Source organism: Mauremys reevesii, linkage group 14 (genome assembly GCF_016161935.1).
Source record: "Mauremys reevesii isolate NIE-2019 linkage group 14, ASM1616193v1, whole genome shotgun sequence".
Taxonomy (NCBI): domain Eukaryota; kingdom Metazoa; phylum Chordata; order Testudines; family Geoemydidae; genus Mauremys; species Mauremys reevesii.
In genome coordinates this window covers 42,285,700-42,291,699 of record NC_052636.1, presented here as the reverse complement: position 1 = coordinate 42,291,699, position 6,000 = coordinate 42,285,700, and the positions used below count along the sequence as shown (strand labels likewise).

At 49.9% G+C, this 6,000-nt stretch overlaps 1 non-coding gene across 1 annotated transcript; it reads left to right on the top strand.

Moving 5' to 3' along the window:
• The first annotated feature begins 1,424 nt into the window (after nucleotides 1-1,424).
• On the top strand, nucleotides 1,425-1,497 carry TRNAV-AAC. Its single transcript has one exon. It is a non-coding gene; the product is annotated as a tRNA-Val (tRNA).
• Nucleotides 1,498-6,000: the final 4,503 nt, after the last annotated feature.

Here is a 6,000-nt window from a genome sequence, read left to right as displayed (position 1 = left end):
AGGCTCTCCTTTCATCAGCTCTTCAGTTGCTTGGTGGGGGGGTGTCTGTAGATGTAGGTGACAGAGAGAGATAAAGCCTGGCAAATGTCTCTCCTTTTATCATGTCCTTTCTTCCCTCATGGCTTTGCCCCCCCCCTTCAGAGTCAGGTGAGCATCACTGCGTCTCTCCAAGCAAGTCTGAGCAATTCCCCTGGGGTGTCCTCATGCAGGTGAGTCATTGCATTGTAGCTCCCTTGCTGGACAATGGCTGTCGATGGGTTGTTTGACACCCTGTCCGGGTGTTGGTTACTTTCCTTGCTGTTGCCACTGGGAGCTAATATTTGGCTGACTCCTGACCTTGCAGCACAGTGACAACCACACTGCACAATTCTCATAACTTCATATGCATGCATGGTAAACATCTATGGGTAGAGAAATGACTTTCAGCAGATCATAGCCTTTCCTGATACCTTACAAGTCATGCTCTATATGTAGGATCTCAATGATATGAAAATGAGGATTATGGGGTTACAGCCGCTCCCAAAGGTATAGTATGTCACACTGAGATTCTATTTTCCTTTGTTCTGTAACAGCATTACAGGGATCAATGACTGACCAATGACATTTCCAAGTGCTAAAATAGCAAGCGATGTCTGTCTCTCATTAGCCATCAGCGACTGAAGATGTGGTTTAATGAGCCGGAGTTTCAAGGCGAGGGTGGCTCTGTCCACTGCCTTCCGTTGCGCTGCTGGTCCCCAAGTCCCTGGTGGCCAATATGTGACGCTGGGAGAAGAGAGTGGGGTGGCAAGTGGCGGCAGGACTTCTGCCACCAGGGTCTAGCTGCCCAACTTCCTCCTGGTACTGCTGGCCCCCCGTCACCTTCAGGTAACCCAGGAACTGAGGCAGAAATAGGGCGAGGAAGCAAATAAAGCCGAGCAAGGAAGGCAAAAGTGAATCTTGTCTTCATGGGCCGCTCGCAATGATGTCCTTTTTCTGTGCCACAGCTGACAACAACATCCCAGACAGAAAAGCAGGAGGCCAAAAAGAAACCGAGCAGCTGCTGAAGTAGTTCAGTTGGGAGCGTGCTAGACTAACAGGCTCTTCTATCCCCCTTTGTGCACGGGTGGGATGTTTTCTGAAAGTGCAGCAGTTCCTTTAACTGCCACGAGTCCCTCATTTCAGGCTATGCAGCAGGAAAAGGCAGCATGGGCTTCTGCACCGAGTTGGCCCACCTGACCTTTCATTCTTCTCTTGCTCTTTGTCAGCAAGGGGAAGAAAAAGAAGCTCTCCCTCAAGCTGGAGTCACAAGGGCGACGTAAGGACGACTTCCTGAGTGCCCGCTCCAGTCCTCTGCTCTGCCAGCTGACCTATTGAAGGGCTGCCACCACTTTCTCCAGGTTTGTCCATCGGTCTGTGCCAGGGTGAGTAAGAGCCAACCAGATGGAGTTTCTGTAGTGTAGTGGTTATCATGTTTGCCTAACACGCAAAAGGTCCCTGGTTCAAAACCAGGCAGAAACATGCTGGCTTCTTTTTCCCAGATCCCCTTGCTGTTCAGGAAGGCCTCCTCCTTCTCCTATTGGCCTGTCCCTGGGATAACTCCAACCCCTGCATGACAGAGGGTGCTGACAGCAGTGGAGAAAGCACCTTGGCATCAGGCTGGAGAACCTAGAGGAGTGCGGCGTGTCACCTTTTGGAGGCTTGTGGCTTGGCCTCCTCTGCTGTTGGAGGTTGGCCGGTGGAGGCCGGCTCTTCCTGCTGGCCTCCTCTGCGTGACTTGCCAAAGGAGGAAGTGAGGCAGGAATGGGGCAAAAGAGGAAAGTGGAGCTGAGAAAGGCAGGGCAGAAAGTAAGCACATCATTGTGGCTAAGTGGGGTTAGTAGAGCGTCACCATTCGTTCTGCAAAGCCGGGGGAGGTGCGATTGGCTGCTGGGAGGCAGAACCCTGTGCCTGCCTGTTGGCATCCCAGGGGTGGCTCCTTGCAGCCCAGGAGAAGCGGGGTTCTGGGGGGAAGGAAAAGCAGCAATGGCGAGGCTGAGTGGGCTCCTTTCTGGCCGACATGGTGGGCTGTGGGGGGTTTGGGAGTTGCCTGTAAGCCATAAGTGGACTGGGTGGAGTGAAAACCGCTGCTCCATTCTGGCTGACCTGGGGGAGCCATTAATGACTTGGGAGTGGGGGCAGGGCGCTGACTGTGAGCAAATGGGATCCAGGAAGCCCCAGCCTGCCCTCCAGGGGCCGAGTCTTCTTCTTCTCTCCTGCCATGGGGAGCCCAGCCTTAAGCCTGCCCAGCATGTGCTGCAGCTCGAGCATGAAGCCTTCCTGTTGTTAGGCCTGAATAAAGATGTAGCACAAAACCAGTTGTGCCAACCTGACTAAAAATCAGGCTAGCAGAGGTCTCTGGGTAAACTCAGAGTGAAATACTGAAAAGCAGCATTGTCTTACAAAGCCCTGGGAAAGAGTAAGATAAGTGAGGGGCTGGTGCCAGCTGTGTTGTGTTAAGACACAGTGTTTGAAGGACCGATAAGAAACACAAGCATCTCACAGTTCTGACTAACTCTCTGATTTAGTGTTCGGTGTGTTTTTAACTCCCTCACATTCCTAACCTTTGGCGCTTGTTGAGATATTAACAATTCAATATTGTAGAGACTAGGCATGCGTATATATTAAAAGGTGTCTAATTTCTAGTTGTTAGACAAAGGGGTGGATTGCTCTAGTGAATGATTTATGAGGTAATAAAACTGTCTATATAAGCTATACTAAGTTGTAAAGGGGGGGCTGGTTCTTTTCGGATACGAGCTGTTCTTTACTGATACGTGCACTTGTCAATAAAGAACTTTTTATCGGACCTTGCTGGTGTTGCCTGGTCTCTCTGCGGTCAGACAACGAACTTCGCTGTTGGGGTTAGAGTCCCCGACATCTTTGGCGACTCCGCCGGGACTTTGTCTGACTCTCCGGCGGGGGATCAGACTCTGAGGCAACGCAGCGCGCATCCTCTGATTTAGAGGAGCCTTGCCTGGTAATCTGATCTCTGCGTCGGCGATAAGGCGAGTTCTGTGAACCAGCTGAAGCTCGTAGAAATCCAGCAACATCCACCTACCCGTTGAGTAGGGTTAAGGTTGCCTGGGTTAGAGTCCCAGTGCAGATTGTCGGGGTTAGAGTCCCTGACAACTTAGGTCTGGATTAGAGTCCCAGTCCAGGTTTGCACAGGATCCAAGTAGTCTGGGTTAGAGTCCCAGCCTGGGTTTGAGTCCCAGTCCAGGTGTTCGAGTCCCCTGGAGAGGTAAGTGAGCGCTCGACGCGGGAGGTGGGGGTTAGAGTCCCTTTACCTTGACGCGGGGAAGAGGGGTTAGAGTCCCCTTACAAAATGGGACAAGTTGGTAGTAAGTGCCCGGGGGACGCCCCATTGTCTCTGATACTTAGAGATTGGAAGGAGATTTCTGGAACCGCTGGTCTGGTTAAATCTAAAATGAGAAATTTATGTCAAATTCAATGGCCTTCTTTTACTGCTCATTTGTCCCCGACTAAAGATTGGCCAGAGTGTGGAACTTTTTCCACAGACAGGATGAATTCCTTAAGGGATACTTTGGTTGATCTTAGGCCAGGACAAATGGATTATTTATTTGTATGGTATAATTATAAACCCACGGAGGGACGAGTGGCTATTGCAGCTGTTTGTATGGAGAATTCCTGTAAAAGTTCCTCACCATATGCCCCAGAGTCACACCGGGAGGAGGACGACTTTGTTCCTGTTCGTCCCCCTATCCGGCGGAGTTTAAGGATTCAAGAACAGCAGGCTAGGGAGAGTTCAGGGACAGAGGAGAATCAAGGGAGGGCTCAGGGTGATGTTGCCTCATCCTCAGAGGGATCAGGCAGCCTCATCCCCTCTGTGCAGCCTCCGGCCAGTCTTTTGCAAACTTGGTCAGGGGCTACTTCTCACACACTCCCAATATTACAGCAGCCCTCATCCTCACCCTTGCGGACCCCCTCCAGGTCGCTTAACCCCGTGGGGGGGGATGTTTCTGAGACACCCTTGATATTACAAGCCCCGTTGAGAACTTATCCGGTTCCACTGGTTGCTGGGGGACATGAGATGGTTTTTACTCATACTCCGTTTGCTACTTCAGATTTGCTTAATTGGCAGCGCACTATGCCTCGTCTACGAGACAACCCTGAGGCAGTGGAAAGAATGTTCCATACAATCTTTTCCACTCATGTGCCCACTTGGGCAGATGTAAATCAGTTATTAGACACTCTCCTGACAGAGGATGAAAGACAAAAGGTGAAAGAAAAATCTGCAACCCATTTGAATGCACCTTGGCCAAGTGACGACCCTAAGTGGGATCCCAACAATTCAGCTCACAAGACAAGTTTGGATAATTTTTTGAAAGCTGTTTTGAAAGGTATTAGGGACGCAGGGAAGCTACTCCAAATTGGAGCAAGGTGACTGCTTGTGTTCAGCGTCCAGACGAACACCCTTCTGATTTTTGTGCTCGATTAATTAGTGAAGTTAGAAAGCATGGGAACTTGAACCCTGACACTGATCATGGAAAGGAGATGGTTAAAATGGTTTTTATGTCACAATGTGCAGAGGATATTGCTAAGAGATTTCGAGAGCATCCAGACGGTATGCAAGGAAAAAGTTTGCCTGAGGTAGTTAGCATTGCTACTAGAGTGTTTAATGGCCGAGAAGAGCTAAAAGAAAAGGAAAGGAGGCAGGAAAAAAAAAAGGATCTGAAGGATCAAGTATCGCTGTTGGCAGTAGCTATGTCGGGAGGTAGAGGAAGGGGCCGAGGCTGGAATCGTGGCTTCAGGGGAGGACGAGGGGGTAAATTCTACAGGGGACGCAGACGGGGTGAAAGCATGAGTCCCAGTAATACTGGATGCCACTATTGTGGTGAGGAAGGACACTGGCGGAGAGAATGCCCCCTCAAACTGAAAGCTGACTGCAAACCTGAGGGAGTGGGCCAGTTCTCCGTGGATCATGAATGAAGGGAGGCGCCGCTCCCCTGGGGTCCTGAGGTTTATGAGGCTGGCATGGTACAGTTTAAGTGTGATGCACGATTTCCAGTGGTTCCCCTGAAGTTAGGACAAAAGACTTTTGAATTATTAGTGGATACGGGGGCCACTCATTCAGCTTTACCTGAGGGAGCGGCACCGAAAAGCAGAACTGAGAAATGCGTAATAGGAGTTACTGGAAAGTCCGAATGGCATTTCATGACAAATGACTGTATGGCTACTCTGGGTCCTATTTCAGTTCAGCATTCCTTTCTGCTAATGAATGGTCCAGTGAATTTGCTGGGAAGGGATTTGTTGTGTAAACTGCATGCTCAAATTTTTTGTACTCCTGAAAGCATCTCCCTCCGATTCCCAGCAGAGAAAGCTTATCTGCTAACGCAGTTGATTCACAGCAGCTGTGAAATGCTTCCCCTTCGAGTTCAGAACGAAGTTAACCCTATAGTGTGGGGAGGAAAGTATGATGTGGGGTTGGTAAAATCTGCCTCACCTCTAAACCCAGTGATAAAGGCTGACATGCCTCCCCCAGCACAAAGGCAATATCCCCTTAAAATTGAGGCTATACATGGACTTGAGCCCCTTGTGCAGAATTTTAAGAACAAAGGGATTTTAGTGCCCTGTGTCTCCCCATGTAATACTCCCATTCTGGCTGTAAAGAAGCCACAGCCTGACCCTGATGGAAAACCTGTATATAGAATGGTACAGGATTTAAGGCTTATTAATCAGGTATGTGATTCCAGAATACCCTGTGGTGCCAAACCCGAGTACTATTTTGGCAATGGTGCCACCTGAAGCAGAATGGTTTACGTGTATAGACTTGACAAACGCCTTTTTCTCTGTACCAGTGGCCCCAGAGAAACAGTATCTTTTTGCCTTTACTTGGGGGGTTCCTGGCACAGCAGGATGGAGGGATGCAAGGTCTGGCCCCCCGGGACAACTCACTTGGACTAGAATGCCCCAGGGTTATGTGGAAGCCCCGGGTGTGTTTGCCAGGGTTTTAGCAGAGGATTT